The 12,784-nt window shown below is 35.6% G+C and overlaps 1 protein-coding gene and 1 long non-coding RNA gene across 2 annotated transcripts in view; both read right to left on the bottom strand.

The window, feature by feature from the left end:
- Positions 1-862, bottom strand: part of LOC145259727 (GPI ethanolamine phosphate transferase 1-like) — a 123,480-nt gene extending 122,618 nt beyond the window's left edge. The window contains exon 1 of the mRNA XM_080117421.1: positions 777-862. The gene's annotated coding sequence lies outside the window, so the exon portion shown is untranslated. The remainder of the gene's footprint in view (positions 1-776) is intronic.
- Positions 1-12,784, bottom strand: part of LOC145259729 (uncharacterized) — a 28,400-nt gene that overhangs the window by 10,344 nt on the left and 5,272 nt on the right. The window contains exon 2 of the long non-coding RNA XR_013864193.1: positions 9,585-10,598. This is a non-coding gene — a long non-coding RNA (uncharacterized LOC145259729). The remainder of the gene's footprint in view (positions 1-9,584; positions 10,599-12,784) is intronic.

The following is a 12,784-nucleotide window of genomic DNA, read 5'->3' on the forward strand; positions in this document are numbered from 1 at the left end:
TTGAAAATACGATTTAAAAAAATAGCACGGTAACAAAAATGCATATGCACCAAAAATGGCTGCCAGGGATTACATTAGCTTTTACGTTGGATAACAAATGTTTTCATATCTGGTAAGCGATTTATCAGCCCCAAATGTAACTGTGATATTCGTTGTCAGCATACCCGAATCCCGACAAAATGAACGGCGGTTAGGTTAATGGTAAAAAAGATGCAAGTGCACTTACTGATCCGCGCTATTTTTTAAATCGTATTTCCAAGTTTAATTAAAGTTTTATATGTTTTTTATTATTCAATTGTAAGGTTAAAAGTATAGAATAGATACAAAACACCCTCCCCTCCCCACGTTAAGAATGGCTTTTGAAATATTAACGTTATTATTTCAGCACGGATCAATAAGTGCACTCACTACAGTACTGCAGTGCAGTCTGCAGTACTACTGCACTAGTACCAAAAACAAAACAAAAACATTTATTCTACCGTACTGAAATAACGTTAATTTTTAGAAAGCCATTCTTAACATGGGGAGGAGGATGTTTTGTAACTATTTTGTTCATCTAATAATTTGATTAAAAAAAAAAAAAAGATTGAATTTAACTTGAAAATACTATTTATAAAAAATAGCGCGGTACACAAAGTACATAAGCACCCCATGAATTTTTAGGGATCATTAAAAGTCAATTTCGATCATAAATTAATGCAATAAAACTTGACACACACACTATATATAAAATAAAATAAAAAATAGGAAGAATTGAGAATATGATGCGTTCTAACCTCATTTGGCCTCAAGAAGATTCGTCTGTTAAAGGAAAATCGTAAACCAGATAAATACATCCGGTGTAAAACGGTGCATGTCTTCCTTTTTAATAAGTACCGGCAAAAGAGGGGGATAACTTGCAGATATCGACAAAAAGACGTTTTTGTTTTGTTTTTTCATTTTATTTATTCTTATTTGTTTTACTGAAAAAATTTAAAAAACCAACAAAACAATAAAAAGGGTTTTACGATTTATTTACGACCGACTTAGACACGATTAATGTACGACTAGGTACGACAACTGCTTCTTTAGATACGTCATTCGAGCAAACTGTGACGATGTCCACTAATTCTCAAAGTAGGTACGAGTAAAAATGGACGAATAAAGAAAAGGGCCCTAGTTTTGAAAGCCGATTTGTTATAATTTTTTTGTAGGTTTCCGACTAATTTTTTTATTGTATTTGAAAGATTAAAGACTAAAGTTAATTTCTAAAAGGAAAAAAATATTTGTACACGTAAAAAAAAAAAAAAAGGAAAGTTATAAAAAAAGTTTTCATGGCGAGCTAACCAATTCAGCTAAATTTTGAACTTAAATAAATTCGTTGTAAAAATCCTTTAAAAGATAAATATTAGTTTTCTGGGTTTATTTCAAAGATAATTAATAAAGTAAAGTCCTAAGATATTGAATTAAATAAAAAAAAAAGAAAAAAAAAGAGCGCCTTGTTTGAACAAAAAATAGCTTGATTAAGCTAAGCGATTTTGCCCTTCGCTAAATCGCAACAAACGCAAATTTTGTAAACACAGAATATACGGAAGCCCAAAATTTCAGCCAGTCGAAAGACTGTGTAAAAAATAACGTCATGTAATTACAAGGGAGGCGGGGGTGGTGCTTGTTTTCTTATTTTTTCCCAGATGTGCATCCGTACATTCCTATCCTGAACGTTTGTATCATTTTTGCCATTTTTTAATTTAATTATTTTTCTATGTTCCTGTTTTTAAATTAAATTTTTTTTAATTATTGTTCAACATCATATAAAAATTATGTTACGCCAAAAGTTTCACATTCATGCAAGCAAGGAAAATATAAAAATCTTACATATAAAAATTATGCGAAACCTGTAATTAAAAAAAAAAAAGTAGAAATATTTTTTGCTATTATAATTTTTTTGTGTGAAAATATTAAATAAACTGCTTAATTCAATGATAATATCGGTAGTTTGAGAAATTAATTTTTCTTCGAGTTACATTAAATTTATTAATATGGACTTTAGGGGCATTTTTCGTAATGTTCCTGTAAAAATTAAATAATTTTTTTTAATTGTGCGCGAGCCTTTTCTCGTCTCACACAAAAACACGCGTTCAAATCTCAAGCTATATTACTTGTCATATACATACGCGCACACAAATATACGCGCGCACGTCCACACACGTACATATATTCACGTTCACGTATATACATTCACATTCACGTGTATACACACAGACGCTAACGTACACACATGTACGTACACATGGGCAACGTCACTTCCCCTTTCAAAGGAAATCCACACATGCGCAAAAGACCACTGGAAACAACTATAAAAGCATGAGCAATAAGCTGCTTCCTCCTTTTCCGCCTCGCTTTCTGTGCTACCATGTGGGGCAAAAAGCCAACAGACAGTACGTACACTTTTTATGCTTTCTCTCTCCATGAACTGGATTGACAATTCTCACTCTTTCTCTCTATATATATACAACTTGTGCTTGAGAATACGTTCGCGTAGCTGACTGCTAACATGGCGCACAGCTTTACTGATATCAACCCTTTATCTTTTTCTTTGTCTACACGCGGGACTGTCATTCCTATTTCCACTACATTACTCACGCCTCTTTCCACGCGCGAACAAACGATAGTGACCCGAACATGAGATGAACACACATTTCCTTTTCTTTCTACACCACCAGTCCCACAACAAACGATGGTGACACCCGCGTGGACATGAACATGTGTTATACCTAAAACATTCATTTTTCAATAGTAAATAAGCGACACGTTTATTTTATACAGCAATTGAGTTTTGTTTCCTTCATTCCATTCGTTTCATTATTTTCTTTTGTAACGGGATTATGATATATATATCCTAATCCTCTACAATTTTTATAATTTATGATGCATTATTTTCATTAAAAAAAAGCAAACATAAATTCATTCTTTTTTTTTTTTACTACAGAAAACTATAACTTTAGTAAAGGTATTTTTTGTTTAAACAAAATAATACATTTCTACGAAGATTTAAATACAAATAATGAGTTCAATATATTTCCTGATCATTATTTGATAAATACTGAAAATTTCATTAAAATTGGTTAAGTTCCTGATTTTTGGTGAATTTTTAAATAAAGGGAGGGGTCAAAATGTTTATACATTTTGAGCATCGGCATTCATTTTGCACGTACCTATCTAAAAGCCTCCAAAAATCACGAACAAAAAAACAAAAACAAAATAGTACAAAACGATTGATTTTAATTTAAACCGATTTTTTTTTCTTTTTGTTAAAAATTATTGTGATAAAATCAACATGATTTATTTTTTTTTTTATTTTTGTTAAAAATTATTGTGATAAAATCAACATGATTTATTTATTTATTTTTTCTTTTTGTTAAAAATTATTGTGATAAAATCAACATGATTTATTTATTTTTTTTTTATTTTTGTTAAAAATTATTGTGATAAAATCAACATGATTTATTTATTTATTTTTTCTTTTTGTTAAAAATTATTGTGATAAAATCAACATGATTTATTTATTTATTTTTTCTTTTTGTTAAAAATTATTGTGATAAAATCAACATGATTTATTTATTTATTTTTTCTTTTTGTTAAAAATTATTGTGATAAAATCAACATGATTTATTTATTTATTTTTTCTTTTTGTTAAAAATTATTGTGATAAAATCAACATGATTTATTTATTTATTTTTTCTTTTTGTTAAAAATTATTGTGATAAAATCAACATGATTTATTTATTTATTTTTTCTTTTTGTTAAAAATTATTGTGATAAAATCAACATGATTTATTTATTTATTTTTTCTTTTTGTTAAAAATTATTGTGATAAAATCAACATGATTTATTTATTTATTTTTTCTTTTTGTTAAAAATTATTGTGATAAAATCAACATGATTTATTTATTTATTTTTTCTTTTTGTTAAAAATTATTGTGATAAAATCAACATGATTTATTTATTTATTTTTTTTTCAGACTTACGGGAAATATTAAAGAAACCGTTCTACTTTCTACTTAACTTTCTACTGGTTACCTTCCACCTTGCCTTAAGGACTCAGATAAACACATACACGAACTTGGAGTCTATATTCAAAACACCCTCCCCTTAACTGGAAAATCTGGTACTTGTACAGTTTAATCAAGACATTAAAAAAATGAAAATATTGAAAAAAGTTATATTGTATGTACCCATTATGGAATGAAGTTCTCCGAAAAAAATTTCCCTTGATTTGATCAAGTAGTTTTTTTTTTTACAGAGGAAAATCAAATTTTAATGAGATCAATTGTATCCTGCCATCTTGTTGTTTATTTTGTGCATGAGGAGGGGGGTGCACTAAGAGAGATAATTCCATCACACCGCTTAAAGTTTGTCAAAATTTGATGAGATTATTTTGAAACATGGGCAGAAAAAATATCTAAATAAATATTTTAGTTTTTTTTACTTATTTTAGAGTTTTTGTCTTTTTTTTTAATCCCTTTTTCATTTAAAAGCACCCCCTCCTCGTGTGCGAAATAAGCAAAATGGCAGGATATGATCGATCTCATTAAAATTTGATTTTCCTCTGTAAAAAAAAGACCTACTTGATCAAATTACTCCGGTTACACTTGCGACACGCCATCCTTTCGTGGAACTTCCTGCAGTCTCTCCGCAGGTGTGCCCCCCCCCATTCAAAACATGCACCTCATGGTCTCGGCTGACTTCTGCTCACATCCTTCCGCGCTGTTGCTGCCATTCCTACAGACCCAGAGGGTTGGGTGCTCACTAATATTTTTGCAGTTGGGAGCAGCTCGCTCATCTCCAAGGTCTCGACATCCGGGACCTGCTGCAACCTCTCGGAAATCTCCTGCAGGAACTCGGTGACAAATGCCACCTTGGCCACATGACTTGCTGCCTGCCTCATAATTCCTGACAGCTCCACCAATCTTTTAATCTCATTAGCGTACACATCGACAGATTTCTCCATTCACAGCATATCTTTTAATCTGTTGAATACCGCAAACAGCCCCTCGGCAACTGCCTGTATCAATCTGACTTTAATTGCATCAGCATCATCTTGTTCTCGCTCATTCAGCTCCAAGTATAAGGCTAGTGCATCCCTCTCCAGGAATAATGGTATCACTGTGGTAACATCACCTATCTTTTGGAGCTTCGCCACTAGGTCCACTTTCTTTAGTCAAGCCACCACATCGCCTTTGCCACTGAATGGCTTTATCATATGGTTCAGGCTGGTGGCCAAAGCCGGAAATAGCTTGTTCTTTTGTCGATCAACTCGTAAGAATTTGTGACAACGGTCCCCTAAATGCGTGGCTAGAAATCCAACAATCGTCAAAGGTCACAATCCTACTTCTCAACTCGGGCTGCTTATATACAGCCTATCTTCCCCATTTGCATGTGTGGGGCGAGATTTCGTGAGACCACAGCTGATAAAACAACAGACGCCATCTTTAATCTCTCTCTCTCTCTTTATCGCTTGACACACACACATGGGAAGATTTCTGTTTTCCTTAACTTAAGACAACATTGCAGAAATTAGGAACTTGCGATTTCTGGAAAATTTATAAGTGTAGTTTTAATGGACAATCCAACCACCTTGAGGTTGTTTGCATGGCCACAGAAAAGGCAAACCTGCTTGCCTGGCAATTTGCCTCCAACTGGAGGCAAACTTTAGACCTAGTAAACCACCCTCTCTCAAATTTCTCTTTATGGACAAAAACCAAATTTGATGATCCGAAAATCCTCCCTTTCATGTTCATGATGCCATACAAAACCTAGATCTCATCCCTGCTATACTATTAAAAACATCCTCCATTGAGATTGCGCTGGTTTTCTCCAAACTCTTCAAAAAATGCCTTACCAAATCTTGCTTTCCTAATTGCTGGAAAATGGAGTCTGTTGTACCAGTTTTCAAGAATTATGGCAAAAGAACTTATCCACACAACTATCGCCCCTCTCCTTGCCAAATTCCTTAATTGATCAAACATTAGTCCATCACCTCATCTATTATATAAATCTGTCTGTTTGAATGTATGTATGTATGTTTGTATGTCTTGCTAAAACTTTCAACAAATGCGATGGAGCCTAATGAGATTAGTATTGTTTTGAAGCTCAACATCTTGGACAACAAATATCGAAAAATTGGCCAAAACATTAATTCCTTCACCCTAAACTCAGCTGTTTTGTTCAAGGAGGGGTCGATTTTTTTTGCCGACATTTTAGCAAGTCATCGTCACTGTTGGATTGACTTCGGTTAATTTAATCACTCTTGACTTCCGGTCGGACCATTGAGACATCGACTAAGACATCATGTTTCTTTTTAATCTTTTTTTTTCTCCTTCGCGTTACGGGTTCGAGCCTGCCTGCTTACTCCAACTTTTTTTTTTTTAAACACTTCTCTGCACCCAAACTGCCTACTGTTGCTTTGATGATGTGACTTTGACGGTGGAAAACCATGGTGACTGAATAAAAACTAATTGTCCAAAAAGAAATGAGATTTGCTATGCATCGAGTGAGCTTTTGTTCCAGATGCAATGAATGGCTGGACAAAAACCGCTCAAAAGGCACAAGAGCAGGATACAAAAAGTATGCTCAGTTTCATTTTTATAACCCCCCCCCCCCCTGAAATGATTGATGTGCCATAAATGACCTCCCTGATAAAATTGTTTCGGAGATGGGTATATTTGCCGATGACACCACTCTCTATAACAGATATGAGGGGAAAACAAACGAACACATATCCAAGGAAATGGCAGAAACACTAGAGGATGACCTCCAATCTGTAGTGGAATGGGGACAAAAATGGATGGTCACATTCAATGCTGCAAAAACTAAGCTTGTTTCTTTCAATAACTACAAGAAACCTTCTCTACCACCAATAGCAATGGCCAAGAACACATTGCCTGAAAGTACTTCCTTTAAACTCCTCGGCCTAACGTTTACAGGGAATATGAACTGGAATAGATACATTGAGAGCATTGCCAAGGCTGCTGCAAGAAAGGTTGGCTCCCTCTACCGTGCTAGAAAACTACTTACGCCTGACAGTATCCTGTACCTCTATAAAGCCACCATTCGCCCATGTATGGAGTACTGTTGTCACATCTGGGCTGGTGCATCTGCTGCTTGTCTCTCGCTCCTGGACAGGGTTCAAAAGAGAGTCGCCAACCTGATAGGTCCTGAACTGTCATCTAGGCTTCAGCCTCTGTCCCATCGACGAGATGTTGCATCCCTCTGCCTGTTCTACAAATACTTTAATGGTGAATGCTCTGACGAACTGCAAACACTTGTACCTCCTCGATGTAACTACCCCCGACAAGCTACTAAGTCTCATCCCTTTATAGTAGAGATCCCTAGGTGCAAGAAAGCCTTTTACTCCAATAGTTTCTTCCCCAGAACTGCAGATCTTTGGGACTCCCTTCCGGGATTCTGCTTTCCCAACTGTACTGATATGCAGAAGTTCAAGTGTAATGTGAACAAACATCTTTCTACTCATCTCCCTTCATAATGCCCCTGCTAATTAAGTCCCTGATAGTAGCCCCCTGCTTCAAAGTGGCACTGTGCCTTGTTTGGGGTGAAAATTGAATAAAAAAAAAATTTAAAAAAATTATGAACACTGACACAACGTGATACTACTTCAGCCTATTTGGGAAAGCAGCTCGGTCATCAAAGAGATTCTTGAAAGCAACAAGGAAAGATGTCTCTTTACTATCGCTGTCCACTGGACACCCAAGCAACGGGTATTTTTTCCTGACAAAAACTGTTTATAGTAACTCAAAGAACTTTCGGTACTCATGCATCTTTTGACTGGCAGCTGACGAGAAACGTCGGCAAAAAAAAAAATTAGTCGATTGATTTTGTTTAATTAATTAATTTATTAATTTTTTTCAAAGTATTTAAGTAATTTTTTGGGGGGGGGATGAAGGGGAAGGTATGGTACTTTTACAGTTTAGTCAAGACATTAAAAAATGAAAATATCGAAAAAAGGTATACGTATCCGTTTTGAACAGAAGATCAAAAAAAATTTCACTTAATTTGATCGAGTAGTTTTTTTTTGTTTTGTTTTTTCTTACAGCGGAAAAACACGTTTTTATGAGAGCATGTTGAAGGAAGACATCTTGTTTTTTATCTAATTTTTGTTTGGAGTTTATAAACGCTATGGGGAGATAACTCAATATAAAGCGCCGACACTCCCTCCCCATCTTTAATAACTAGCTTTTCTTCCTAAAAATCGAACCTTTTGCTCGGTATCATAACAAATTGTTTTTCGCTGTAAAACAAAAACTACTTGATGAAATTAAGTGAAATTTTTTTTCAGAGAACTTCATTCCATAACAGATATGTACAATTGAAACTTTTTTCAATGTTTTCATTTTTTAATGCCTTGACTAAACTGTACAAGTACCAATAACCCTTTACCCCCAGAATTTTTCAATACAATAAATAAATTTAATAAATAACCTGGTACTTTTACAGTTTAGTCAAGACATTAAAAAATGAAAATATCGAAAAAAAAGGTTATATTGTACATATCCGTTTTGAACTGAAGATCTCCGAAAAAAAAATTTCACTTAATTTGATCGAGTAGTTTTTTTTTGTTTTTTTTTACAGCATAAAAACACACATTTTTATGACAGCACGTTGAAGGCAGACATCTTGGATTTTTTCTTAATTTTTGTTTGGAGTTTACAAACCCCACAGGGAGATAACTCCAGTTAAAGCTCCAACACTCCCTCCCCATCTTTAATACTAGCTTTTCTTCCTAAAAATCGAACCTTTTGCTTGGTATCATAACAAATTGTTTTTTCACTGTAAAACAAAAACTACTTGATGAAATAACTGAAATTTTTTTCTGGAGAACTTCATTCCATAACGGATACGTACAATATAACCTTTTTTTTTTTTTTCGATATTTTCATTTTTTAATGTCTTGATTAAACTGTACAAGTACCGAAGGTATTTTTGTAACATGGTGCATATGAACCCGTGGGGAAAATATCAGCAGCAGCGAAGGATGGCTGGGTTGCGAAGAGATTAGCAGCAGCAGTAGTCGAAAAACTGCATATGCAAATTAGGAAGTGTCTGCGAGAATAGAAAGGAAAAAAAAGGCGACAAAAATACACCATGTGTATGAGAGAGAAGAAAAGTGGATGTCAAAGAAAATGGACAGGTAAAGCTGATGAGAATCGACCGGCATGCAGTCGGAAGAAAAGTGTAAACTGGGCGAGATGGACGATGGTGAGAAACTTTTAAGTTGTGGTGAAACAGGAAAGTAACGGTTGTTCGAACATGTTTCCCTCACATATACACACCCACATGTACGCACGCACACACACGCACGCATATACACATCCTCATACACACACCCACATATATATGCACACACATACGCACAGACACGTACATATATTCATGTTCACGTATATACACTCACGTGTTCACGTGCATACACACACACACGCTAACGTATACACATGTATGCACACATACACGTACATGTACGCACACATGGGAAACGTCACTTCCCCTGAAAGAAAATTCTAGACATGCGCAGTCAGAACACTCACCCCGATATAAAAGTCCACAACACCATTCAACTTCCTCTTTTCTTCCCTTTTTGCCTGGGTTCATCAACCAGGCAAGTTCGGCGTCCGTAGCTCTTGGCTTGAAGACTTTTCCACGTGGACGACTGCTATCATGAATGCATGGTTTTGCTGAGGCAAACACTCCCTTTCTATTTCCCTTTCTACATGCGGGATGGTTATTTCTCGTCCTCAACTTCATTCCTTTCTTTTCCACGCATGTAGTCGTCAACGCCTAAATGAACACGTGTTTCACCTAAACCATTTTATTTTCGACATAAAATAGACGACATGTTAATTTTATCCAGCAATTGAGTTTTTGTTTCCTTCATTCCATTTTTTTCATTATTTTCTTTTGTAGCGAGTTAGGATATTTATATTCTGGTCCGCAACACGGTAATAAATGTTTTTGTTAAAAAAGAAAAAAAATACTGACCCGGATTTTTATTTATTTCTTTACTTTGTCTGTTTGCTTGTCTGTTTGTTTGTTTGTTTGTCTGTTTTTTCCTGTGATAAGTGTAGCATGTATATTACACTTTAACTTTTTTTATTTTTCGAATCATTTCGCTGAGAGTTTGATAAGCTAAGAAAAATTGGAAATTAGGAAGATGACTCTCTGAATAAATTGGAGAAATTGATCCAGGTGCCTAAAGAAACATTGTTATAGCCAAGAGAGGGATCTAATAGCCTCGGAGTAATATCCTATTCATCATATGGCACAATCATTCCCGCTGGATCACTGAAGTTGAGCAACATTGAACCTGGTCAATACTAAATGGGTGGGACTTCCAAGTGCTCTCTGCTTATCTCGGCATTGTTTCTAGTCGTCTTGGACTTCTCGTTGCCTCTGGAGTCAAGCAGTGCCGATTCAGGAGAGGTGTGGTTGGAGATTGCGCAGCCCTTGCCCCACAATTACAAGCGCAGCTGTCCCTACAGGGGGTATCCTTTGTCTTTTGAGACTGAACGGAGGCATCGAATATTCTGTTCTGTAATAGGTTCCTTTCCCACAAAGAAAAAACAAATAATGTAATAACTTGAAAAAAAAAAATCTGTCAAAAACAAAAAAAGAAAAGAACAAAATTTTTTATTGCAACTTTTCTTGAAAAAAAAAAAAGACAAATATATAAAAATTAAAACTACAAAAAAATATTGAAACTCTTATTGAAAAATGTAAAAAAATTAACTACAAAAAAATAATATTGAAACTTTTCTTGAAAAATTATAAAAAAAATTAACAAAAACATTTGCATATCGTTGCTAACATTTTTTCAAAGTTAGAAAAAAAGTTAATAAAATTATTTATTAAAATTAACGTAGATTTTTTTTTTAGTTATTTCTTTGTTAATTTTTGTTTTTTCTTATAATAAATCTTATGTTTCCCGGCATCTCTTTTTTTATTTTATTGCAACTTAAAAAAAAAAATATATAAAAATTAGAAAATATTAAGCTTTTATTGAAAAACATGTAAAAAAAAAACCAACAAAAAAAATAATAATGAAACTTTTGTTGAAAAAATGTAAAAAACAAAAAAAAAATTAACGGTATAAATAAACATTCACATATTTTTGTTAATACTTCTTCAAAGTTAAAAAAAAATTAATAAAATTATTTAAATGCTGCCCACATCAGCATTAAACCTTCCTATAAGCAACCAAACACAGTGCATACTATTATTAAACTAGTGGGATCTGTGGAAATTCCACAGCAGACTCTTTTGTTGCAATATTTTGGACTTGTAATGGGGTATTTATTTAAATGCTGCCCACATCAGCATTATTTGGCACAAGGCCTGGAAAGTGGGAACCCCGCAGGCTCCCCTAAAGGAGGGGCACTCCTGCAATTTTAAAAATTGCCTGAGTAACCCCGTCGGCATTCCCCGGTCGGGGCGCCTCAGGCAGCAAGCAATAAACTTGCCCCACCGGAAAACCCGGTGGCAAGGCCTGGGAGGATGGACCTCCTAGGTATTACCCAGGCGGTGTACCTCAGTCCAACAGGTGCTGGGCCGGTTCCCGGCCCCTCACCTGTTGGGCTGAGTGTCAAGTGACGAATCCTTGACTGGTACTACCCTGTCTCCCTGCAGCCGAGGCCGCTAGGAGACACATCCCATCATAAGAGGCTTATAATGGGGTAGATATTTATTTGCTGCCCACCTCAGCAAAATGTGGCACAAGGCCGGAAAGTAGGAACCCCGCAGGCTCCCCTAAAGGAGGGGCACTCCTGCAATTTTAAAAATTGCCTGAGTAACCCCGTCGGCATTCCCCGGTCGGGGCGCCTCAGGCAGCAAGCAATAAACTTGCCCCACCGGAAAGCCCGGTGGCATGGCCTGGGAGGGTGGACCTCCTAGGTATTACCCAGGCGGTGTACCTCAGTCCAACAGGTGCTGGGCCGGTTCCCGGCCCCTCACCTGTTGGGCTGAGTGTCAAGTGACGAATCCTTGACTGGTACTACCCTGTCTCCATGCAGCCGAGGCCGCTAGGAGACGCATCCCATCATAAGAGGCTTATAATGGAGTATGATCCCACACAGTCGGGCGATTCTATTTATAAACGATGCTGCTAGGAACTGACAAATCGAATTAATTCATGTTCTGCTACCAACCAATCAGAAACCAGAATTGCTTCATAAATATTAAACCTTTTCTGGAGCAATTTCACATGCTTTTTTTCCGTCTCGACACGGTAAGAATATTTTGCTCTGTGGAACTGTCTACAGCAAACAAGTCACCTCTCAGGACTTGTGTGTAACAATGAACCATCGGAAACTGTTCTGTCTACTGCAAACCAGTCACCTCTCAAGACTTGTTTAGAACAATGAACTATCTTAAACTAAACATGGCTTACACTTACTTTGCAAACAAATTCTTGTCATAAACCTTCCTATAAGCAACCAAACACAGTGCATACTATTAATCAATAACTAGTGGGACTTGTGGAAATTCCACACCAGACTCTTTCATATGTAATATATTGATGTTTGGCATTCTGTAGATGTTGTAGATGCCCTGATATTATTGTAGTTCTTTTGTTTAAACTGTAAAGTATTTAACTAAGTCAGCAGGGATGCCCAGCATAGAGTCGATGATCATTTCCTGGCATCTGTTTTAGAAACTGACGGTTTTAAAATGAACTTCCACAAATGGATCTCCGTACTGTATTGGTAGTGGTAAAAGTCAATGGAAAGTTCCC

This window comes from Euprymna scolopes, chromosome 35 (genome assembly GCF_053919585.1).
Source record: "Euprymna scolopes isolate OS-2025 chromosome 35, ASM5391958v1, whole genome shotgun sequence".
NCBI lineage: Eukaryota > Metazoa > Mollusca > Cephalopoda > Sepiida > Sepiolidae > Euprymna > Euprymna scolopes.